At 40.6% G+C, this 26,756-nt stretch overlaps 1 long non-coding RNA gene across 1 annotated transcript; it reads right to left on the bottom strand.

Moving 5' to 3' along the window:
- Positions 1 to 1,128: 1,128 nt before the first annotated feature.
- Positions 1,129 to 3,323, bottom strand: LOC136762818 (uncharacterized). The gene is made up of 2 exons (XR_010820907.1): positions 3,106 to 3,323; positions 1,129 to 1,997 (listed from the first exon to the last, which is right to left on the bottom strand). It is a non-coding gene; the product is annotated as an uncharacterized LOC136762818 (long non-coding RNA).
- Between the last annotated feature and the right edge of the window lie 23,433 nt (positions 3,324 to 26,756).

A 26,756-nucleotide genomic window follows, 5' to 3' on the forward strand; every position in this document is an offset into this window, starting at 1 on the left:
GTCTGTGCCTTTGTGCCTTTGTGTCACTTGCTGTGTTGTCCTTAATTAAAGAGCTGTGTTGGCAGTGTGGTTGTGTTGGTCTCTGTGGACACCCCCCCGCACCCCTGGGACTCGGAGGAGGAACTGCACGCGGGGACTGGGGCTGGAAGGACACACACTATCAGACACGTCCAATAGTGTAGTCTGTGTGTCTCCTACTGAGATGGTTACATAAAATACACCTAGATCTTTACACATGGCATCTACGCATCTTAAGAAATGTGTATTACAGCAGCTGCAACATGCATGTTTTCCAGGCACAGACACTAGCTTAGCTTAATACGGAAACTGAAACTACTTCTGTATGGGTTCAGTTGTCTGGATGAGTGCAGTGGAAGAGAGGATCTGGACTTGCCTTTTTTAGTTGCACTTTTTTTACGTGGTGCTGCATTGGTTATTGGTTATAATAATCAACAATTATCTGATTAATTAATTATCAATTATAACTGTCTTCTTACTTTCATCCCAGTCTCACCTCAAGCAAAGCTACATCTGTTCTGCTAATTCCAATTTCCTGAAGACACTCCTGTTATTTGAGCTTTTATCTCCTCTGCTCTGCTTGCCTTCAATATTGCCTTTACTGCGAGATGTGGTTTATTTAGGAGATAAACTGTATGTATAGTACAGTAACTAATATACATACCACCCTACCTCAGTAGTGAATCATATACCAACCTTAGAAAACCATGACCAAGATGTCATGAAAAATGTATTTGCCTATTATTACTTTCTCAAAAGACCTATGAACATTTGACCTTCTTTGAAAATGTCCTAATTTGTCTTGTTTTGAGTCCAGCATATTCTCAGCATCCTCCTAATGTACCACATTGCCATTGCTCCTCATCTACTTTTTTACAGAACCACTGAATAGATATGGTCATACAGCCCGATTGCAGTTGGAGAGTTTCCCACATTCCTACAGTTTCAACACTGTGAATATTCGGTTCTTACCGCATGAAGCAGCATAGTAACTAGGCTTGCAAAGTGTCGAGGGCACACAGACAAAAACAAGACATACAAGTGACATGCAGGCAGTGTCTATTAAGTGTATTGTGTCACACTTCCAGAAAACATATCTAAAACTCTGAATAAATTACCAAAGCATTTGTTTATTTATATTAGCAGGTTAATAACACTTTCAATTCTTACAGCATCTGTATGTGTACAGAGTAGGTCGTTAGTTCTTTTGGTTTAACTTGGAAATGCGTTTCCCAGGTAATACTGGCTCATGATTTAGGATGTCGTCCTCGTGTCAAAAGTAAGAGTTCATGACTGAGATTGAGGCAGATTTCACACATGCCCTTCCTGAAACAACAATGCCTTATTGTTATTGCAGCTATAACCCTCATTTGATCTTAACTGTCTTAATATTTAACTCTGTGTTCGATAGACTAATTAAAAACAGGCCTTTCTAAAGCGAGATGCTATGGCTGGTATAATTATTAAGTGAAAGACACCAGAAGTGAAATTTTATTGACACAAAAAGAAAAGGTGAATATTGTTTCATTGTGTTAATTACTTATTAGCCGGTGCCTTACAGGCCTGCAAAAAGTGTGTATATATATATATATATATATATATATATACAGTTTTTGCAGGCCTGTAAGGCCTATATTTAGATATAAAGATTACAAACTCATTGTAAATCATTCCCAATCTTCCAGGATCTCTTCATTCCTCCATGCTTGTGGACAGTCTCTGAGGTCTGGGGGGAGGCAGGTCGCCATTCAGGGCAGGAGGATGTAGACAGCCAGCAACAGCAGGGAGCCCAGAGACAGGCTGGATGAGGCTGTGATCTGCGCACCATCAGTTGGGGAAACTGAGGTGATTGAGCTGGCAGCTGTAGTTGCAGTGGGGCTGCCGGATACTGAGGTGCCGGTCGTTACAGAGGCTGCATTGTTGGTGGATGTCATGGTGCTTCTGGCAGTAGTGGTGGGGGTGGTGGAAGAATCTGCTTGCTTTGAAACAGAATAAAGACGTGTTAAGTCTGTTTTCAATTCCTCCACAATTTCCATTTTAGTCATAATCCATCATTTATTACATAGTCATTATTTATTCAGATTCAAATAATTATTTAGATTCTTTACCTGAAACACACTGTTAGCCCGGGCGTACAAGAAAGGTTTACATTTTGCCACATTACAGAGTATTCAAATTCACACCCTACTAAATGACTAGTTTAATGTAAATGTACAATTCCATTGGGATTTCCTTTCAGTGCTTATCTTGCAGGTAAAAATCAAGAGGCTAAAACAAGATCAATACAGTGTTTTCCTCCCCCTTTTTTCTTTGATGGACATCTGTCTTTAATACCACATTTCATTTGATAGAAAGTGGAGTCAATTGTCACACTTACATATTCTGAGGTTCCTGGACAACACAGCAGTTGTAAAATCAACAGAACAACATTAAACCCTCAAGTCAGTTGATTATCAGGAAACATAGTCTATGCCATTTAAAAAAAACAATTATGACATATATAAATATTAACCCTGAATTTTTCTCATCCCTAAAAATACAGAAACAGAGTGAAGTGAAACCAATATAAGTTCAAACTATACCTCTGCCAACAATGTGATGTTGTGACTACCTTTTCACAAACACACTGCTTATGAGAAATTACACAAATGTATAGATTCCCAGATACATCAGTACAACATTGTACTCAACATGCCGAACCAAAAACCGAATGTGTTTGCAATGTACCTGAAAAAATCATTAGACAGTGTTTTAAAATGATGTTGGGACAGAAATCTTAAGCATAAGTATTAGATAGGTATTTATATCAGATATGGCCATCAAAAAATAATACAATTTGAATGTGTAAATTATGAAAATTACTAACATTCTTAAAAGGGTGAGCTAATAAAAATATTCAGGCAACAGCTGAAGTCTCTTGCGTTACTTGAATGTTGCTGCAACATTGTCAGACTGAAGCAAACCACCAATAGCAAGAAAATAGTGCAACAACGTTGCATCGGTTACAACCAAACCACAACATAACTACTATTCTGAAGTTTTGTGACAATGCTGTGTTAGCTTTACTGCACAGTAATGAGTACTTACCCCAGTAATGAGCACAACCAGGACCAACATGCAGAGAGTCACGGCAAGATACTTCATGTTTCCAGTTTGGAGTCCCGACCAAGTCTAAGTGATAGTGGTAGCAGAAGCTCTGTCTGAATGCTAGGCAGATGCTCAGGGGTTCTATATATATATATATATATATATACCAGCTCATGATAGGTTACCTAGGAGAGAGTTGAAAGGGGATGGTAGCAGAAGATTTGTTTCCAGGAGAGTATATTGCAAATTAATAATTAACTAATCAAGGAAATATAGACACAGTCAGGAGCAACTAACTTGCACTGCTAAACATCTGTCATTGCAACACATTAAACCTTTGAAGGTTACATCAGCACATTTCAGCGGCCATATTTATCACAAAGCAATGAAAAATTGTATTAAAGCTGTATTGGATCATAACAAGAGCAGTATACAGTGAGGGAAAAAAGTAGTTGATCCCCTGCTGATTTTGTATGTTTGCCCACTGACATAGAAATGATCAGTCTATAATTTTAATGGTAGGTGTATTTTAACAGTGTATTTTAACTTCATGTTGATGAGTCTGACAAACTGGTTGGCAAAGGAAACAAAAATGCTGAAAAAAATTGGACACACATTGCAGTGTTCTGGATAACAGTGATGCAGCTCCAGAGCCAAATGGTAGGATTGCTGACATTGACAGTGGAAATGTAGACACTGCTGATGTAACTGACCAACAAGACACTGATTTTGATACACCTGCAGACCTGCCTGAAAAACAAACAATATTCATACGCAAAGTCCATTGTTTGTTAGATATGATTGCAGTGTTCTCAGATGAAAATATATTGTTGGCTGACATTGAGATCAAGCGCCTACTGGAAAATGGTGAAGAGGAAAAGGGTGCTGGAGTAGGAGTCATTCATGACAATCTAACAGAGTTTTGGAATCTGTTCTATGAAACCCGCACGTCAGGAACTACTTACAAAGTCCCCATGCTGTATCACAGTTATCAAGAAAAGGAATGGAAAGCTGTTGCTCATATATGTGCATTTGGCTGGAGATATGGCTACCTTCCCACTCAGTTGGCTTCACCTTTTCTTGCCGAGGTTCTGTCATCTACAACTGACCACACATTGATGGATGCTTTCTTTCAGTATATCAGTACTACTGAGAAGGATGTCTTGCAGGAAGTTAAAGCAGATTTTGAAAGTGCAGATTATGATGAGATACTCAGTGTACTTAGCAGACATGAATGCACAGTTTTACCAACAAAGGAAAATCTGGAAAGGCTGGTGCAGGAGATTGCACACAAAGAATTAGTGCAGCAGCCAACATTTATTATTCAGTGTTGGCAGCCCATTCTGAAACCCATTGCAGAAGATATTCTGGCACAAGGTCTGAATAAAATACTGGAAAATCTTTGACCAAAGGCAAGAAATGTGTCAAAAAGCTTCAAGTTTCCTTTGCATATGTCACAGTCTGAGACAACTGTCTCAAATCATCTGCAAAGGTATGTCAGAGAGAAGGATGTGCTAAATAGCAGTGTTTGGGTTATGGACATTGTGTGAGTTCTTCTGTGAACAGTTTTAAAGGGGAACTTTCAATATTTTTTATTTTTGTAATATGTTCAGTGGGATTGCAATACAATTTAAAGGACAACAGTTTTTTTGTTTATGCTACAACATTTTAAACAGTGTGGTGTAATATATATAACATTTTATTTACATCTGGACCATTTTTTTACTCAGTTTACAGTGTTCAAATTTTAAGCTTGCTTTAAATGGACTCATCTGAAAAATTTGAGAACTACACTTCTCATCACCCACATAATAGATACTGTACATGAAAAGGAGGATGAAGGGAAATGTTCTTCTGAAGGGTATTCTTGAAAACATGTTTTATTTTAATTGTGGTTGTTAATTAGTTGAGAATACTAATAACTGTTTTACATGAACAGTCCCTTATTTTAATTGTTAAAAGAGACGTGACGTTTTAATTATTTTTGGCAAAATAATGCATATAGTATCTTTTAGAAACTTACTTTAGTTCTTAGGGTTGGGCTAACATATTACTGTTGATAGTAGTACGCATTGGTTGAATGTGATACATCAGTCCTAAGGACCATTACAGGATTCATAATATATACAGGATTACTAGTTTTGTAGACATGATGCTATTTTATGTATTTTCCTCAACATTTTCCCTTATTTCCATTATTCTTACACTACTATTTGTTTTTGTATAGCCTTTTTTCCATTCCAGTGCCAACTGAAAAGAGTAAAGAAGCAAGTCAAATGTATATAGTTTCTTAGAATAAGTGGCAGTGTGTGTTAAATGCACAGTATTTAAGTCACAACATGTTAAAATGCAATGTTTGAAAAATGTTGTTTAATAATATTCTAAAAAATGTTTATTTCAGAATGGTATGTGCCTTATTGATTACTGTATAGTATTAATGTAACTAGGCATTTTTACATGTAAGTTTGAGTCATGCTAAATATCATGCTTTATGTGTTAAAGTGTGACTCCAACTTGTATGTAAAAGGCCACACTGTCTGCAGTCATACTATGTTTAACAATGGGGTGCAAATTAAGTACTTTTCTGTTTATATTGTTTATACATTCACACTGAAGATTCAGACCAGATTGCATTTTCCATGTATTCATGGCACCTTTTAATTTATATAAACGTTAAATTATCTTAGATTAAACAATAAGAATAATAAAAAAATAAGTTATGCATTGCCTTTTTATTTAGTTCTGGGTTGTGAGCAGAAAGTGAGCAGAAATATAAACACACAAAAAGGAAACTTTACCACAGTCAGACTGTTTGCTATGCTCTTCATGAGCTTTTAAATAATCTAATGTCAACAACGTTACATGTTATACTAGTTAGAAGGTTAGTGTTTTTTATTAACTTTAATATTGTTTATAAAACTATATTTAGCAATGGCATGTTTCTATGTACAGATTAATTCAGTCAAGATCACTATGGTAAAACAGCTGGATGCCAATACTTATATAACCTCTTTGGATATCTATGGAGTGAAACGTATTAGTGGAGTGAAGTACACCCCACTGTAATGTAAATTGGTCAACTGGAATCTTTCACAAGGATTAATCAGTGTTCATACATTTCAAAAATATATTCATTATTAAATAAAAGTAACAATGGGGCTTTTACATGCAAGTTGTAGTCATGATAAATGTTGTGTTTTAAGTGTTAAATTGGTATTTGTTACATTAGCTGCATTACATGGATGAGTCCTTTTTTAGTTTTGACCTGATGGGCTTGCTTTCCATCATCAGTACTGTGTTGCCATCTATGCTTTACAGTTGAGATGCAAATTCCTAGAATAACAGCCATATAGATCAATCTATATTTGTGGAGTCACACTATTGCTAGAGGTTGCAATGATGTAAAGCAAGCCCAAAAACCGGTAAGGACTTGTCAATGTAACTGAGCCATTGATGCTATGAGATTTAACTCCACTATACCATCTTAAATTTAACACTTAAAGCATTTAACATGACTCCAACTTGCATTTAAAAAGACACATGTTTATTGTGTGACTAGGTTAATGTAACTTAAAAGTATACTTAATTGAGTCCTTAGTTTAACTAGTAGTTTCTTAAAATAAGACCTCTTTCTAAATGTGGGGAATAAAAAAGCTCTGATTAGTTGAGCGTATAGGGGAACTCCAGGACCAGGGCTGCACCATGCCAGGTACTACAGAATGTCCCTTAACATAGGTCTCAGATTTTGGTCAAGAACTACTGCTTCTGTGGCAGTTTCAGGAGGCTGTAAATAGTGTTCATCCATGAACAGGACACACAGCTCAAACAGATCTTTGTTACAAGGAACTTCTGATTTCCAAATACAGACATTAGCTTGTAAACAAACATCTATACGCTCAGGGTCAACATCACACAGGTAGTCCATTGTATCATAAAGTTCAGGCAGATTGTACATCAGGAACGGCTTGCCATGCACAACGTTTTCATTACGAGTTGATCGGATGTAATGCCTGTTCCACAGGGTCACAAAAGTGTCAAGTTCATCCTAAAAAATAAAAATAAATATTTAGTATATACAGGTTCAATGCGCATTAGTAGATTATTTGACATTTAGTCTGGGAATAATGTAGGGAAAATCTGTAAGAATGGGTCTGAAAAGAACCAGGGATGTTAAATTTGGTTTCAACAAATAAACTGTTGATAGGCTATTGTACTGCCCTGTCTAGAGTGAAGATCCGCCCCAGTCTGTGCTGTGATTTGGGGGCCCCCCTTAGCCCGGGGCCCCAGGCAATTGCCTAGGATGCCTACCCCCTTGCGACGCCCCTGAATACCAGTGGAACAGCTCACTAACTGTTAATTACAATTTAAAATCTACAAAGAACAATCTATAATTGCTTAGATTATCTAAACTTTGCGGCTTGATAATAAATAAAATAACAGATCATTATCAGAACAATCAAAATTACTTCTCAACACCTACAATATATTTGCTGAAACTCATCTTTAAATTATTTGTATGCTACGATTCGGACCCATTCATCCCAGACATGGCTTGGGAGCATCCCAGTTAACACACAACGTTTAATGTTTAATGTTTAAAATATTAGGACTTTTGCAATCCACATTTTTTAACAGAAAAAACATGAGTGATATCAGCTTATGTGTATAACACCAGGTGGCTATTTACAATCCGATTATGTACAGTGTATGTCATTCTCTAATTGCTGGTTGATGTAAAAGAACAGATCTAGATGTTCTAAAGCATTACAATAGTTTGTTTAAAATCAATAATTAGATTAGGTTGACAAACAACTGCTTCAACAAATACTTGCCTGAATTATGCGTAGGAAGCAGAATCTCATTAATTCTTTGTCAATCTCATCTCCAGTAAAACAACCATTTGCTTGCAATCGGTGAAATTCAGTAATCCAGTACTCTGCGTTCTGTTTACGATACATGCTCCACCAACTCTCAATCCTCTGATTGCCATGGCTTGATCCTTGTAGTACACAGCAGTTTCCGCTTGCAATGTTCATGTCGTCTTCTCGCAGAAATTCCTGCAGTCTGTTTACATGCACATTTTCAGTTCCACGATCTGATAATTTTTTGACAACCACTTCTGTTGATAAAAGAATGCAAATAGTAACCTGCAATAAGTTGTGGATTACTATTTGTCACATACGCCTCCATCCAAATTATGTATCTGGAAAACCCATCAATGCATCCATTGATACCGATTCCGTATGGCTTCAATTTGTCGTAAGAGTCTAGATGCCATAAGAAATTTGGCCCCTTGCCGTTATAGCGGTGCCTTATTAACCGTCTCCTTCGCAGCACCCCCTCTGGATCTAGGCTTGACAAAATCTTATTGACAATGTTTCTGCTTACATGTAACCCGGCCAACCGACACCTTTTGTGCATGAAACAGTATCCGTGCAACTGTCCTGAACCTTGGAGTTGTGTTGTAATGAAGTTCACCACAGCTTCAGGATCACTTTGATGTTTGTGTTTGTGAAGTCCAAGTCTGTGAAGTTGACGTCTAAGGTGTCGCACACTGATGTGCAGCCCTTCAATTATTGAAAGACATAAAACAATTTCTATCTGCGTTAGGCCTTGTTGGAAATAAAATCGAATGCGTTGATCCTGCACTGCCATTTTAATCTCAGCATTGTCTCATAAAAAACAAACACTTCCATCTTCTTGCCTAGTGAGAGACAATTCGTGATCATGACATAACGAGTTGTTATGTCGTGATCACGACATAAATTACCTCCCGTTAACTCGTGATCATGACATAACGCCCCGTTGTTGTTGTTTTTTTTTCATGACCTCAACGAGCCAACGTAGTAGTTTGCTATTAGATGATGGAAGTAAATTCTGATTCAATCTAGCACTTTCCTTTTTTGCCACTTTTTTGCCTACTGATTGGAGTTTTACTCCTTTCCCTGTTCTGTGGTTTCTTTGGTGTCTTTGTTATGTAGGTTGGCTTTTTCATAACCTTTCAATTTAGTTTAGAATAGAAATATTTTTTCTTTAAATCACTCCTTTGGATTTATGGACCTCTGAACAACCAAACCTCTAGAGCTGTGATATGTGACTAATGAGAGCCTAGCTAGTTTGTTACTCTTTGGACCTTTATATAACAATAATGATATGATTATACTTATGTCATGCAGCAGACCTAGTTTGTAGCATTTAGAACAAGGGCAGTAATGTTAAGACTGTACAATGCACTAGTTAGAGCTCATCTGGATACTGTGTACAGTTCTGGGCTCCACACTTCAAGAAAGATATCGCTGCTCTAGAGGCAGTTCAGAGGAGAGAAACCAGACTAATTCCAGGTCTGAAGGGAATGTCCTACTGAGAGATTGAGGGAACTGAACCTTTTCACCCTGAAACAGAGGAGACTACGTGGGGACTTGATTCAAGTCTTCAAAATCATGAAAGGCATCGACCACATCAAACCAGAGGAGCTTTTTCAGATCAGCAGGGACACACCAGGAACTGTCTGCAATCAGCATATACAAAGTGTGGCTACAGAGGTCAACTCTTATGCACTCCGCTTACAATAGCAATAGCACAAAAGCGAGGCCACACCAGCTCTACAATCTCGTAAAGCACAGGAACCAAGTCATGCGGCACCCACAGAACACAGGAGCAGCTGACGCCTGCTGATTAGACCAGTTAATGCAGGGCAACATTAGCTCTACTGTGCTGACAAATTAACTATATACACAGCGAGGCATCGAGAACAACTTGAGCGCCATGAGCTGGGAACAGCAACAGTGAGCTTCAGTCTACACAAGCTAGAACATAGCCACAGTCCTGCTGTTTACTCATGTTATATATATACATATAGCGGGGACAAGCCAGACGCATACACCACCACAACACAATGCATAATGAATAAACTATATACCAGTCGGCTTTGTAAGGCAACGTACCTGTAGGCCGCATGACAGACCATGGGAACACATCAACAGGCTGTCAACAAGTCCAGGAGCAGCTCGCGCGGTTGCTCGACTGGAAGGCATAGTCCAGTGGAAGGGAAAGACAGGGTTCAAATAGCTCCATCAGGATGTGTTTAACAGGGGCAGACTGGGAGAGGAAATCAGGAGCCAGAGCCGATGGGCTGAATTTTGGTCTCAGTCTGTCCCTGCACTCAGGGGCCAGGCCCATAGCTGGAGGAGGCCTGGATTGGGGTGCCAAAGCATGACCTGCACCTGGGAAAACTGGTCCGCTCTCACTGTGAGTTACCAAGGCTCTCCGTTGAGGAAGGCGTTCAGGTCTGAAAACCAAAATCCGTGAGGCCACTGTGGGACTATCAGCAGAACTGTCACTCATTTTCTCCTGACCTTCTCCAGGACCACCAGGGAATGCGTAGAGGAGACAGCACGGCCACACTAGGGCTAGCGTGTCAAGGCAAAGAGATCCACTTCTGCTGTGCCGAACCGGCTCCACAATTGTTGTATCACAAGCGGATGGATGTGCCATTCCGAAACCGGTGGTCTGCCCAAGAGAGGAGGTTCGCTGCTGTGTTGGATAGGCCAGGGAGGTGAACTGCTCTGATGGAGCGGAGCCATAGCTGCTCCCACAGAAGCAGACGGTGTGCTAGACAGTACAGTCTCCGGGACCAGAGACCTCCTTGCCTGTTGATATAAGCAACCACCGCTGTGTTGTCCATCCGAACCAGCAGGCAGGAAATGACACAGTCTGAGGAGCACTTCTTGTAACTCCAGGACATTGATATGGAGGGCCCATGTGGGCTCTGTCCACCTGCCTTGGACCAGACCACAACCTGTTTTGAGGCGTCTGTCATCATCAGACTGGGCCCAGTGGCACACCGAGGGTCAAATTGTAAGGGCTCCGCCATCAACGGAGCACCTTCCAACATGCCGGAGTGACTGTGACTCGGCGTGCTTAATTGCAGCAATGCCAGGGGGCGAACACGACGTCCATGCTCTTGGAAAAAGTGCATGTGGCTAGCGACAGGCTGAAGGGGAGAACAAACTCAAACTGGGCTGCCATGGGGGGCGCCTGCCTGTCGGTTTGAAGATTGGCAGGTGGGTGGGGCTGCTGCCTGGGTTGCCAGGTCAGGAGACATCAAGCTCCTGAAAGCTGCCTGCGGGGATAGGCTGAGGGTGTAACATGCCAGGTAAAGGCTGGCCTTTGGTGTTACACAGGTGAGCCGCTTGGGCTTCAGCCTTGTAGGCCCTCTGGAGCAGGGTCTCCATCACACGACATTGCATGTCAGAACAGGCCAAGTCACGTGACTCTGCAGGTTAAGGAGACCAGCATGGTGGCGGTGGAGTTCAATGGGGGAAGTCCACCAGGCCCACTTCAGCTGGTTCTAGCATAAGCCTTGGCGCGAGTGGGGGCCGTTGGCGGACGGTGCCAGGTGGCTTTCAGGTTGTCCAGGATGTCCGGCAGCAGTGTGCCCATGCCCCCTTGAGCAGTGTTTCTGACTTGAAAGATAACATTTTGTTTTTAAACTGAAACAGCCATTCATTGGATCTGTGTGTTTGGGGGGTGGGGGGGGGTATTACACTGAGCATACACCAGATTAACACTTTGACCTACTTTATCCACCATTCACAAACTGAATGCTCCAGTAAAATGCCCAGCTGTATAAATGGGTACAAATGTAAGTCACCCTGGATAAGAGCGTGAGCTAAATGACAAATAATGTAATGTAAAAGTGGGGTTGAAGGTTTGTTTGCCGGCCAGGTCTTAAAAGTTCCTACAGACATTCGGTCAGAGCCCATTTTATTTAATCTTACAAACTGAAGTTTGACAAGATATGAATAGCAAATCACAAATCACATCAAAACATCTGTATTGCTTAGTTGCTCATTATTTACATTTGATTTGTATTATAATCACAACACCCGTGCCCTGGGGTTATGCAGAGGGATCTGCTCATTCATTGCTCTTCATCATCTCCACAGGCAAGCATTGCATCATATTTGGGATTTCTTGTTTGTTTTTTGTTAATGTCTCAACCACCTTAAAGCGAATATAATAATCTGTGGGATCACTTGACATCCATAATGTATCATTATTATTCATGTTTATTTTAAATTTTTATTATGGTCAGTAGAATAAGGCATTCGTTGAGATATTGTGGTTAATAATTGTGGTATTAGTAACAGTACGTTAAAAAATAAACCTGTGTTGTTAATGCCATTTTATATTGCTGACCTAGGCAAATTATACAGACTTTTCAGTTTAAAAGGAACTCCTTGATCTGGCTCACTTTCCTAAAACACATTGTAACAAACTCCTTGTACTTAGGGAGTATTGCAGATGAGGTGATATCCCAAAGTGTATTTGCATACCTCGAAACAACACAAAAAGGAGCCTGCCTAAAACCGTGTGCTACCTAGAGATCCTGGAGTCACCCTGCAGGCTGTAGAGCAATACTCAAAAGCACCTGTGTTGCTCCCTGCAAAAAAGAGGACAAACTGGAAAAAACAGTATACCAGACAAGATACTCAGTTATTTATACATTTTTAGTATGTACAATTCAATAACTCCATGCTCTGCCACAAGGAGACCTAAGGTCCTCCAGAGGCCAGCGGTCACAGTGGGGCACCGAGGCATGCCAGCCCCAGCCCGGTAGGGCTCCCACCCACCCTGAACCACTGCTGGCCCCCCACCACCACCCTCTCCCTCAACTGGCCCACGATGTCTGGGTGCTCAGAACAAATCACACCAGTTCACCCCCCCGAATCAAAGACGTGGTGAAGGACCCCCTTCAATGCAGAGCCAACATAGATCTTCTGGGTTATTCATTTGCTCAGAAAGACCAACCTGGCAGGGACCTCCTGCTAGGCAGAACCACCCGCAGGCCTGACACCTCTCTGACGTTTTCCAAGGTGGGACCTGGCCACGGCCCATCGTTTACCAGTAGTGCCCCTAGACTAAAGTGACAAACCACAGATAAAGTAAGTGCTTCCCTTAAGATCCCAAGTCAGTCCCTCACAGACCGTTGTTCGTTGGAGGTTATTTTAAAGTCTCAGTCGACATTCTGTAACTGCCAGTATCTACCCCATTGCTAATTAGCTCATGAGCCAGACCATTATATATGCCTGCATTGATGTAGTTATGTTTGTATTACCATTATTAATTAGTATTGGTGTTACAAGTCCTGCTTGGTTCTAATTGTCAAGTTTTGCAGAATTACGGTGTGCCTCACATTGAAGCACCCTATTGGGTTTATTTTGTTTGTACACATAAGTCTAAAAACGTATTAATGATTACAAACTGTACTACAACTCAGTTAAACTGAGTTGAACACAGTTAAAAACTATGTTGCACTTTCCATTATCAGCGATAAGCATGTATGCAGATGTCCTGTATATTCACAGTTTCCACTCAGCAGTGGTTTAATCTTAGCCTTTTCTTTTTAACACTCCACTTTCTTTGGTAACCAGTCTTTGATGCATTTCAACACAAAGCTTTGTACATTAACTTATCCATGTTTACTTTGATATTGGTAGAACCAATCCTTTGTTTTACTTTTGTAAAGTATTTAAAACAATATTAAAGGTTATTAAACATTGTGGAAGTTGTAATTGATTGGTAATATAAAAACCATTAAAAATTAATTTGTGTTTTAAAATATGGTTACGATAAAGTAGGTTCTATAAAAATGAAATAAACAACGATGATGTCTGCCTCAAACAATGCTACAGCAATATCTTGACATGTTTGGACAATATGTTGTAGCTGGCTGTATTTTGTTATTTAAATCTCAAGAGGTTAGTCCTCTTTTGAAAAACGAAAAGGTCTTATTTTTTAGTGTCAGTATAAATAAACGTTGTGTGGACAAACAGGTACTTTTTAAGGTTTTCACATTTTCATGGCCTCTCTAAAAATGCTTAGACAGGGATAGGGCTTACTTCAGTACAGGGATTGATGTGAAGTTTACATCAAATAAATAAATAAATAAATTCCCTTCTTGGGCTTGTGTTTAACAAGAATGATCCGAGGGATGCCTATAAACTTCAGTCTGTTCACAGCTAGGCTGTATTTGTTAATCTGCATTGCTGTGGTTATGAAGAGTTATTACTTTGTTTGACGCAACACAAAACACCAGGCAATGTTTGGTAACCTAGGAGTTATGGTCCTCTTGTAACCATTATAGCCAACAGTTATTACACTGAACTCCAGCTTTGCTTCAGACCAGGACAATTGGTCCTAAAGCAGAACTGTTTTCCATTCATACACATTACTGCAGAACATCCATTTAGCCACACTTTAAAGTGAACACTAAACGTGTAGAAGCTTTCTATGCCAGAAGTATAGATTGTGCTCAAAGACAGTAAGAGAGTGTTAAACAAATGATCCATTTATTTTGTAATGTTGTACATATATAACACATTTTGTGTAAGTCTTGGATAGAGGCGTCTGCTAAAGGACTTCACTTCTTGACTTTTCAGACTGAGAACCATGTTAGACTTTCACAGTCACAGTTGTAAGAATATTTTTCTCCAGTGTCCTTTTGCTGCTGTTTGATGTGTTTACTAGCTTACCCAAGGTCTAGAAAACTTAATATTGATGAAACAGAGCAGCAGACTTAATCATGTCTAGTCAATTATTGTGTGTCCAAATTTCTTGGTCAAGGTATAGTCAAGGTCCAGACATCAGAGGGGGGATGGGGGGAGGGAATCACACCTTCAAATGATTATTATTATTATTATTATTATTATTATTATTATTATTATTATTATTATTATTATTATTATAACAACATAAGTGCAAAAATACAGAGAAGTACAAGGCATCAATCATTACAAATTCAACTTAGCTAAAACATAGCAATTCAAAATAATACATTTTACAAATTCCAATTCCAATTTACACAAGTACAGTAAGAGACTTCCTACATCCTGGACGGTGAAAGCTAAGTGCTGTCAAGATGTAGGGTTACAGACTAGTGCTACGGGAAAGGGAGCAAGGAGGAAAACAATCAAGAATGCGAGGAGCATAATAAGCTGAAGTGCTATCTAGCAGGGATAGAGGACTAACTTACAAGTGCTGTTGGAAGAGATGCATCTTGAGTAAGCGCCGGAATGAGGTCAAGGCTGTTTTGACTTCGGTGGGCAGGTCGTTCCACCACTTAGGGGCCAGGGATGAGAAGGAGTGGGCTCTGGAGGAAGGAGAGTGGAGAGGAGGCAGAGTTAGCCTTCTGGCACTGGAGGAGTGCAGTGGTCTGGAGGGGATGTATGGAGAGACGAGTGACTGAAGGTAGCTTGGTGCAGTGTGGTCAAGACAGCGGTAGGTGAGGGTCAAAGTCTTGAACTGAATGCGTGCTGCTATCGGGAGCCATTGGAGGGAGCGGAGCAGTGGAGTAGCGTGTGCGAATCGTGGCAGAGAGAATACCAGACAAGCTGCAGAGTTCTGGATGAGCTGGAGTGGGCGGGTAGTGGATGCAGGCAGGCCGGCCAGGAGGGAGTTGCAGTAATCCAGGCGGGAGAGGACCAGTGACTGGACGAGTAGCTGAGTTGAGTAGTCGGTGAGGAAGGGACGGATCCGGCGTATGTTGCTCAGGAAGAATCTGCAGGTGTGCGTCAGCGTGGTGATGTGCTGGGAGAAGGAGAGCGCAGGATCGAGGGTGACTCCTAGATTTTTAGCGGAAGAAGAAGGAGAGAGTGTGGTGGATTCCAAGGGGATCAAGATGGGGAGGTCAGCAGAAGGTGAGGAAAAGTGGGGGAAAAAGAGGAGATCTGATTTGGAGAGGTTGAGCTTGAGGTGGTGCGAGTGCATCCAGGCGGAAATGGCAGACAAGCAGGAAGAGATGCGTGAGGGGATGAGAGGGTCAGAAGAGGGAAAATACAGGAAGATCTGGGCATCATCAGCGTAGAAGTGGTAGGAGAAGCCATGGGAAGTGATGAGGGGGCCCAGGGAGCGAGTGTAGAGAGAGAACAGGAGCGGGCCCAGAACGGAGCTTTAGGGAACACCTGTGAGGAGAGGTTGGGGGGTGGATGAGGAGCCTCACCATGTCACTTGGAAGGACCGGTCGCTGAGGTAGGAGGAGAACCAGGTGAGAGCAGTCCCAGAGATCCCAAGGTCAGTGAGGCAGGAGAGGAGGATGGAGTGATCGACGGTGTCAAATGCTGCAGAGAGGTCAAGGAGGATGAGGACTGAGGAGAGGGAGGCTGCCCGAGCACGGCTGAGGGAGTCAGTGACAGCCAGGAGAGCCGTTTCAGTGGAGTGAGCTGTGCGGAAGCCGGATTGCAGAGGATCAAGGAGTGAGTGTTGGGACAGAAAATCCGAGAGTTGACGGTGGACCACCCGCTCGAGAGTCTTGGAGAGGAAGGGAAGCAGGGAGACAGGGCGGTATTTCTGAGGAGAGGTGACATCAAGGGTTGGTTTCTTGAGCAGTGGGATGACAGCAGCTTGTTTAAATGCAGAGGGGAAACAGCCAGAGAGGAGTGAGGAGTTGAGGAAGGAGGAGATGAAGGGGAGAAGATCAGGAGCGGTTGCTTGGAAGAGACGAGAAGGGAGAGGGTCCAGGTCGCATGTTGTGGGTTTGTGACGTAGGAGGAGAGCAGAAACTTCAGCATCTGAGAGAGGTGAGAATGAAGAAAAGGAAACTAGCTAGCTAGTTAGATCCTTTCCAACATGCACACACAATTCTGGGAATTAGTAATATACCCTGTTGATTATATTTAGTACATTAATTTGACAAAGTACAAAAATAAAACGTTTAAATAAATCTAAATATTAGTATTAATACTGTCAGACCACTTTTAATTTTAATTTGTAAAAGATATAGTAGGCATATAGATAAACAGTCATGTGTTTTTAGATTGAAGTCTTTACCATTTCCCTTCGCCACACTGTTCACAGCACAAAATTAATGTTGCAAAATGAGGGTGAAAACAATTGATTAATTCAGGGCGGGTGGTCTGGGGGTCCTCCCCTAGAAGATTTTGACAATTAGAGACCTGAAATGCGTGATTCTGAGTCATTTCGAAGTCAAAAAACAGCTCAAAATCTTCATGAAATCAGGCAGATTTCAGGCGCTGCTATAAATATTCGTCTTCACTGGAAATCAGCTGTTTCCGCCACGGATGTGGGAGTTTCCAGGTGAATACAAGCTGTAGCACCATGCAGCCCCCGGTCGTGTGTATGCACTTTTATATTTTGGAGGCGAGGTTAACATATGTCCACACGGGTTTTCCGTGAGTTTGTACACATTGCAATGTTTTATAGATGTGCGCTGTTGTCGACTGTTAGTTTACAACCTTCCTCATGGTCCTAAAGGTCATATTTAGTGCTCACATTTTACACGTTAGCCACCGCCCCACACAGCACTCCACCCAGCCCTCTCGGTGTCAGGTATCATTTTGTTGTTGAGGGTGACTTGGGGAGATGTATTTCCTGGCATTATAATATCTACTCAAACAATATTTGCATAAGTGCTCTGTGACTGGTACGACACTGTTCAGGTGCAGGCAGCACTGTTTACCTAGGGATCATAAAATGAGGATCTTGTTTTTCCATTCTGTTTTCCAAATGGCCAATTCTACTATTTCTGTTTTAGAAAAAAATAACAACTTTTTCTTCTATTGATAAATAATCAAAACCATAATTTACACACCATTCTGTAGGTAACAAGTAAATGCAATGCATTCAATGTTTATTTGTATTATTAATTTAATGCAATGGTTGTTGTAACCGTTGTTTTTGTGCAGGTTGTGATATTTTTCTACCTTAATTGTTTCTTGAAGAAACCAGATTGTTTTATAGTAATATTATGATTTAAAAATCTGTATTTATCAGTCAGCTGTATTAATTGTTAAGCAAACTGTTATTTTGCTAACCAGGCTGTTTTGTTTTACCAGAGCTGACATAGCAAACTGCTTCCAAGTGTCTCTTTGTGGGTTTCCTGTTTTTCCCTCAAGGCTGAAGATATCACATTGTATTGATTGAAGATCTCATTGTTCATCATTTTTGCATCCGAAAAGTCCAAACTCACGAAAACATCTGTTTGATGACTGGGAACCAATGGTCATATGCCCAGCCCAGGAAATGTATAAAACTGTTGACAAACTTGTAAACATTTGAGACTCAATTGAGGTTGGGGGGTCCTATGCCGGCATGTCAATAAATATATTATTCTCTGGAATTCGAAGACTTCACTTCTTTATAGGTTTCATCATTTCTTTAATCATGTTATTTATTTACTTTCAGTGCATTTTCCTTTTACATATTCACATGTGGGTTAATTTTGTGTGAAACTGTAATTACTAGATTGATTGTCTTGGACTTATTTAACGAGACTCCTATACCAGGTGTGGTACCTTTTTAACAGTAGACTGCTTTTGTATACAGGCAGCTGCTGCTTTTGTGCAGGTCCTGTCCCTGGTCTGCCCTGCCACTGTTGGTGATCTTCCCAGTCTGAGTGTCGGTCCAGCTGTGCGATTGCAGGAACTAGTTGTATGCGGCTCAGCTACTCTTATAGTGGACAGCCTGATTGATAGGGTGCTTCAGAGCCTAAATGTGTGTCCCCTGTATTTGACTTTTAGTTTATGTTAATGGCATTAATATTTTAATGTCTTTTATACTTTTTATTTGCAATCCCCTTTCCTTTTATTCCCTGGTGTTTTAATAAACTTGTATTGTTAAAGATCAACTCTAACACCAGTGCCAGATGAAAAAAACTGAAGGTGGCATAGCTGGCTACACAATCGTACACCCTTCAGACCTCACTACATCCTTTTAATGTACCTGACTTGGATTGCAGAAAACATAAAATAAAAGTCTGCGAATATGCATGTGAGGGAGAAGCGTTTGCGATATCTTCTGTGCAATTATGTATAATTTCTCCCTCACCTATACAGAATGCATTATGCATTTATAAGGGCTGCCGTATGAGTGAAAGTGGTCAGTTTAGTTATTATTTAAGTTATTTGTAATAAAAATCAATACAAATGTAAAGTGAAATTAATCTTTTAAAGCACAAACATTTCATTTTATTTTCATTTAGTTTGCTGATCCTGTCTGGAAATGATAATACCTTAGTAAGGAAAAATAAAAACAACAAGACCTTACAGTTCTCATATGTTTCTGTACAGCCTTAACAGTGTTAATGCTGAGAATTAATACAACTATCTAACTTACTAGACAGACATTGTGCCTTACGGTCTACTCTTAAGGATCTGTGTCACGGAGTTAAGATAAGAGAGCGGCTGTGAATGTACGGGGCTGGATTCCTCGCAGCTTTTAATGTGTTGGTCTCGACAGGCTGGTTTCGACAGAGGCCGGACCTTTTTTTTGTTTGTTTTTGGGGTTTTTTTTTTGCTGCGATTTATAGCCTCCCCCATCGAATTCTCCCCAGCGTGATCACAACAGACCTTTTTGGCAAAACTTTGGATGACTCAGAGTGTAAAGAAGTCAAGGATGTCATTAAAACAATACTCATCAGTTGCAAAACTATGTAAAACCCAAATCTTGACAAAATGCCCAGTTCCATTCCCAATGCCACATTCCACAATTCCACCAGTTATCAAAGAAAATTGGGAGCATTAATACAATTACTTTTATAGCCTCAACGTTGTATTATCTGAAATCTCAAGGTTTGCAATATTTGTTTCTTACTTTGCAAAATTAATCTTCTGCAGCAGTGCCACCAATCATGGCAAAATTCTGTATTAACATCCCTCACAACAGCCACAGTTTTCATTATTTTGATTGTTATTGGCAGATGATAGGTAGATCACACCGCAAAAACACACAACCTGATTAACTGGTCATAGCACCAATACACACCTAGATTGACGTATTGTTTGTGTTTCCCTTCTGAATATTTGTTCTTGCTAGTGAGTCCGAACCAAACCAGCGCCCTGCTTAGAACCAATAGCCCAGTAAACACAATGAAAGGAAATTGGCAAAACGGGGAAATTACAGGATTTTTACAAACATGTCCTGAAAATTGGTCCGCATCTCCTCTCATGAATCCACATGCTTCTGTAACGTCTCAATCCCAAAGCATTTTGACGGTTTTCTAATCCAGTGTGAATGGAGGAGCAACAGGAAAAAACAGGCAAACGCTGCATGCAATTTGCTGGCAATTCAGTGTGAATGGGGGAGCAACAGGAAAAAAGCAGGCCTCCAGTTGGCTGGCATTTCAGTGTGAATTGGGCTACATATTGATTTGGCCTTTTTCCAGTACTGGATTATTGTTACAAAGCCATCTTAATACAAATAAGATAATTTCCCGGCTGGTTGTATGCCACTGCTGAGACTGTTGATTCCAGTGTCAAGATCTCTGAACTCTACTACTTCTTCTGCTACCCTCATTCTGATACTATACATGGCTGCACATATATAAAGTATTATGATATTAGTATTAGTATTTTTTTGTATTTCTTGGCAGACACCCTCATCCAGGGTGACTTCCAAAATATAAGAGCAACACAAAGTGCAATAATACAGTGCAGTTCAAAACATAATACAATTACAAGTTCAAAATTACACAAGTGTATAGGAAAATATACAGTAAATACAAAATACAAGTCCTAGATTGTGAGGATTGTGAAGGGGAGTGGAGAGGAGGTAGAGTTAGTCTTCTGGCACCAGACCGCAGTGGTCTGGAGGGTATGTATGGGGAGACGAGGGTCTGAAGGTAGAGGTGCAGTCTGGTCCAGACAGCGGTAGGTGAGGGTCAGTGTCTTGAACTGAAAGCAAGTCAAGATCGGGAGCCAGTGGAGGGAGCAGAGCAGTGGAGTATCGTGTGCGAATCGAGGCAGAGAGACATCAGGTGAGCCACAGAGTTCTGGATGAGCTGGAGCAGGCGGGTTGCAGGCAGAGCCAAAGAACGAAGAACCTCGCCATGTCACTTGGTAGGTCCGGTCGCTGAGGTAGGAGGAGAACCAGGTGAGAGCAGACTTTAAGGAGAGTACACACTGTTCTCCAAATTCACACTAGATTTATACAGTCAATATTAATAATAACTCAAAGAATAATAGAGATTATTATTATTATTTTTTTAAGTTGCTACAAGTTCATGGATATAAATTATTAATTTGTAGTACAAACTTGACAACCACTGGAGCAGATTAGGTTGGTTTGTAAGTCATGGGCAAGAGATATAAATAGTTTAGACAAGGAAGTTACTGCAATTGTTTTACAACAGTGGATACGTGTTAATGAACAACCAGAATCCAATAAACAGCATTATTATATTGTGAAACATTTCCAACATTACTGAACTTCCTGATGATAGACAATCTTACACCGACTGAAAAACACCTCCTCATCACCTCAGCTTCCAATGGAGAAACCATCAGGAACCACTTTGTATTGTCATCATGTGTTCTTGATTTTTTTTCTCAAATGTAAATTTTGCTTGAATACTTAACTAACTAACTTCTAAATAAAACTCTACATAACCAAATAACATTGTGGCAACATGACAACAAAATTAGCACACAACTATATGACATTGTGGAAAAATAAATTGTACACTCTGTGAAATTTTGCCAAAATATTGCAACATGTAAACCTTTACATAACTACATTCAAGAGAACAAATATAAATAAAATGGAATGAAAACTTTCAGGTTTCACAAACAGGAACAGAATGAAAGTGAAAACATTAGTGATTAGATTGTGGCCTGAAATAAACTTTACTCGCTGTGCATTGCAGATTGTCTAATGATGGCTATGTGGTTGGTGTGTTGTTTATGGAGTGATGGGATTAAAAAAAAACTTGCTGAGTGGGAAAGATCTGCCATTTACCCCTGGTTGTGATATTGCCTTACCCTTACCTTTGGAAAGTGCAAGTTAAAATCAGATGGCATAAACCAAGTGCTACTCACACTGACTCACAAATACTCAATGGATACAAAGATGAGCACGGATCAAAGAGGGTCACCATCAGTCCCCCTTGGCTGACGCCTGCAGAGGATGAGATAGACATCCACATCAATAGAGCAGGGTTTACAATGAACAGTGCCATGAATGAACAAGCATAGGAGGTACTCATGCAAAAATAAAAAGCTAGCAGCTGCACTGTACTGTAGTGTAACTGCTGAGGAGTCAGATGAAGATACTGCCAGGTTTACAGCAAAGCAAGGTGAACATTAATTCAAATCCAAATTAATTTAAATTGAAAGTCAATCGAAATGTTGTTGGCTATTGGAGCAGCAGTGACAGTTTTTACCTGACCTCAAATTAATTACTTTCTAAAACCAAGCAATGTGGGGAAGCAATAAAAAAAAGGCAAACAGAATGCTAGGGTATATTGTCAAAAGTGTAGAATTGAGAACAAGGGCAGTGATGTTCAGACTGTACAATGCACTAGTTAGAGCTCATCTGGATACTGTGGACAGTTCTGGGCTCCACACTTCAAGAAGGATATTGCTGCTCTAGAGGCAGTTCAAAGGAGAGCAACCAGACTTATTCCAGGTCTGAAGGGAATGTCCTACTGAGAGACTGAGGAACTGAACCTTTTCACCCTGGAACAGAGGAGACTACGTGGGGACCTGATCCAAGTCTTCAAAATCATGAAAGGCATCGACCACATCAAACCAGAGGAGCTTTTCCAAATCAGCAGAGACACACGCACCCGGGGACACAAATGGAAATTGGGCTTCAAGGCATTCAAGACAGAAAACAGGAGACACTTCTTCACACAGAGAGGCATCACAATCTGAACAAACTCCCCAGCGATGTGGTAGAAGCTGAAAGTTTGGGAACATTCAAAAATAGACTGGATAGCATCCTTGGATCACTTAGATATTAATGGACACCAAACGAGCATGATGGGTTGAATGGCCTCCTCTCGTTTGTAAACTTTCTTATGTTCTTCTTATGTTCTAATATAGGGAAAGTTTTGCATAGTTCAATACATATAATATATATTTTAAGTAAATAGTAGAAATGTATGATCCTTATAATTTCCATAAGCCAAAATTGACCAATTTGGGATTAACATATTTTTTTTTAATATGTATTCATTTATTCTTTATATACTGAAAATATATTGTAGAAAAACAAATCTATATATTTTCAACCTAGGAAGTAGATTTGTCAGAGACTAAAATGTATTTAAAATACATCCCATACATACAAAAAGGGAGCAATTGTAGCATGGGAAGGCAACATCCAACAGTGGAGATATACACTCACCTAAAGGATTATTAGGAACACCATACTAATACTGTGTTTGACCCCCTTTCGCCTTCAGAACTGCCTTAATTCTACGTGGCATTGATTCAACAAGGTGCTGAAAGCATTCTTTAGAAATGTTGGCCCATATTGATAGGATAGCATCTTGCAGTTGATGGAGATTTGTGGGATGCACATCCAGGGCACGAAGCTCCCGTTCCACCACATCCCAAAGATGCTCTATTGGGTTGAGATCTGGTGACTGTGCGGGCCAGTTTAGTACAGTGAACTCATTGTCATGTTCAAGAAACCAATTTGAAATGATTCGACCTTTGTGACATGGTGCATTACTCTGCTGGAAGTAGCCATCAGAGGATGGGTACATGGTGGTCATAAAGGGATGGACATGGTCAGAAACAATGCTCAGGTAGGCCGTGGCATTTAAAAGATGCCCAATTGGCACTAAGGGGCCTAAAGTGTGCCAAGAAAACATCCCCCACACCATTACACCACCACCACCAGCCTGCACAGTGGTAACAAGGCATGATGGATCCATGTTCTCATTCTGTTTACGCCAAATTCTGACTCTACCATCTGAATGTCTCAACAGAAATCGAGACTCATCAGACCAGGCAACATTTTTCCAGTCTTCAACTGTCCAATTTCGGTGAGCTTGTGCAAATTGTAGCCTCTTTTTCCTATTTGTAGTGGAGATGAGTGGTACCCGGTGGGGTCTTCTGCTGTTGTAGCCCATCCGCCTCAAGGTTGTACGTGTTGTGGCTTCACAAATGCTTTGCTGCATACCTCGGTTGTAACGAGTGGTTATTTCAGTCAAAGTTGCTCTTCTATCAGCTTGAATCAGTCGACCCATTCTCCTCTGACCTCTAGCATCAACAAGGCATTTTCGCCCACAGGACTGCCGCATACTGGATGTTTTTCCCTTTTCACACCATTCTTTGTAAACCCTAGAAATGGTTGTGCGTGAAAATCCCAGTAACTGAGCAGATTGTGAAATACTCAGACCGGCCCGTCTGGCACCAACAACCAGCCACGCTCAAAATTGCTTAAATCACCTTTCTTTCCCATTCAGACATTCAGTTTGGAGTTCAGGAGATTGTCTTGACCAGGACCACACCCCTAAATGCATTGAAGCAACTGCCATGTGATTGTTTGGTTAGATAATTGCATTAATGAGAAATTGAACAGGTGTTCCTAATAATCCTTTAGGTGAGTGTATAGATGGGTGACCAATTAAAGAAAAAACCTTAATGAATGAGTGGAGGAACATAACGAATGCAGATGCCTCCAAACAGGTGTACTGCATGATACATGATGTGGTATGTATAAAAATGCCGAGCAGGCCCAGTTGACCTCAATTTTGGATCAAAATGGCAAGAGGAGAGGATCTAAGTGCCTTTGAAAGAGGGGGCATTATTGGGGCACAAATCGCAGGAGCTTCAGTCACAAAGACACTCAACTGGCTCGTGTTCTGGACAAGTGGGCGAGTGCATGTGTGGGACACAAAGAGAACGGGACAGGCCTGACTGCTGGACCAGAGGCTCGGTTATGCTGTGGGGGGCATTTTCCTGGCATGGTTTGGGACCACTTGTCCCCTTATAGTGAAGGGTCACTGCAAATCATGACAAAGTGATTCTGAGTGATCACCTTTATCCTATGGTGACACATTTCTATCCTGATGGGAGTGGTCTCTTCCAGGATGACAATGCCCCATCCACAGGGCATGAGGGTCACTGAATGGTGTGATGAGTATGAAAATGATGTGAATCACATGCTGAAGACTCTGTATAGGAAATTTGAAGAAAGTGTTTTGTGATAATTATATAATGTTTTATATTAACACTAGCATTAGAAGTACCTTGTATACAGACTGAGCAGATTAGCTTTAGCAGGCTAAGCAAAAGGTCAACAAGGTTCATTTGTTAGAAACTCCTGTCAGTAATAAAAGATCGCACAGTGCCGAAATAGCCTACAGCTGTTTTGTTGAAAATCTGTTTGTGACTTAATTGTTTCTCCAGATAGGCAGGAACTGTTTCTGTTAATGAGCGATTGACAGTAGGTAAATGATGACCGTGGGATCGCATCTTCCTGGTGCACATCAAAGACAGACATCTGCTTTTTGGATCCATCACCTCTTCATGGGAAGACATATCGTAAACAGACCCGGACTTGTACATTCTGATTGGATGAACAACCATAAGATTTCACGTCACTTTACTATAAAGCTGCACTCATGTTTGTAAACATTAAGTCCTCACTGAAGGAATTTTCCTGACGTGGGGCTTCAGAGCCGGCTTGATTAAAGTTCTATTTGCTTTATCTCAACGACTTCTCCAACTTATTTCCGAGACGGTTCTACACATGCTATGGCCTTCACAGTCACCAGATCTCAACCCAATTGAACACCTATGGGAGATTGTGGACTGACGTGTTAGACAGCGCTCTCCACCACCATCATCAAAACCCCAAATGAGGGAATATCCCTCCAGTAGAGTTCAGAGACTCATAGAATCTGTGCCAAGAGCATTGAAGCTGTTCTGGGGCTCGTGGTGCCCAAACACCTTACTGAGACACTTTATGTTTTTCCTTTAATTTGTCACCAGTCTGAATATATATATATATATATTCAAATAATACACATAAACAAAAACACCTCTAAATGCATTCATACGCTTGATAAGTTGTAATGAGAGTAGAAATGCAACAGCAACCTCATATTTTACAAATGTGGAGCTGCTGAAACTTAACTAATCTTTTCTGTTAATGAATGCAATTATTATTTCCAGCATTTCCTACTGCCTCTGTATATGGTCACTCACCACCAAAGACAAATTAGCACCAGTCATTCAATTATACAATTGTGCAAATAGATCCACTTAAAGGTGTCTCTTGGACCCATCATTGTAATATCTTCAGACTTCCACAGCTCTTCCATTTGACAGTCTGACAGTCTGAGAAGCCACACATCTCTCAACATGTATGATCAAATGCAGTAGAATATTTTTCCCTCAATCATTTGTAATCGGCTACCTAGGCATCCTCAGATCAGGCTTGATCATTAGATAAAAATGTTCACAGGATCCTTTGTCTCACAACACACTATGCATCGCTGTCCCTGCTGTAAATCAGTTGAGTCGAGCCAGTGGTATATTGGTTGTATATATATATTTTTTTTTCAAAAAAACAGAATTACCAAAATTATTCACACCCGTACGGATGTCAAAAATAAAATCCTGCATTAACTTTGGTGTCTGGTAGTTAATGGAAAGCTTCTGGAAGTTGCTGTGGCTTTTTAATAAGGTAGAGTAATTGTTTCGTTCTAAACATTACATATATACAAACGTTTATAATCGCAGTCAAAGAAACACAATTTCAGCCTTGTGAATGAAATGCTTTATGATCTAGTGCAGCGGCTCTAAAACTTTCACACTGCAGATATTTATACATTGTACTAAAAGTATTGTGGGCCACCATAATATGACACTACAGCTAACACACATGTTATACAA

Source organism: Amia ocellicauda, chromosome 11, assembly GCF_036373705.1.
Source record: "Amia ocellicauda isolate fAmiCal2 chromosome 11, fAmiCal2.hap1, whole genome shotgun sequence".
NCBI lineage: Eukaryota > Metazoa > Chordata > Actinopteri > Amiiformes > Amiidae > Amia > Amia ocellicauda.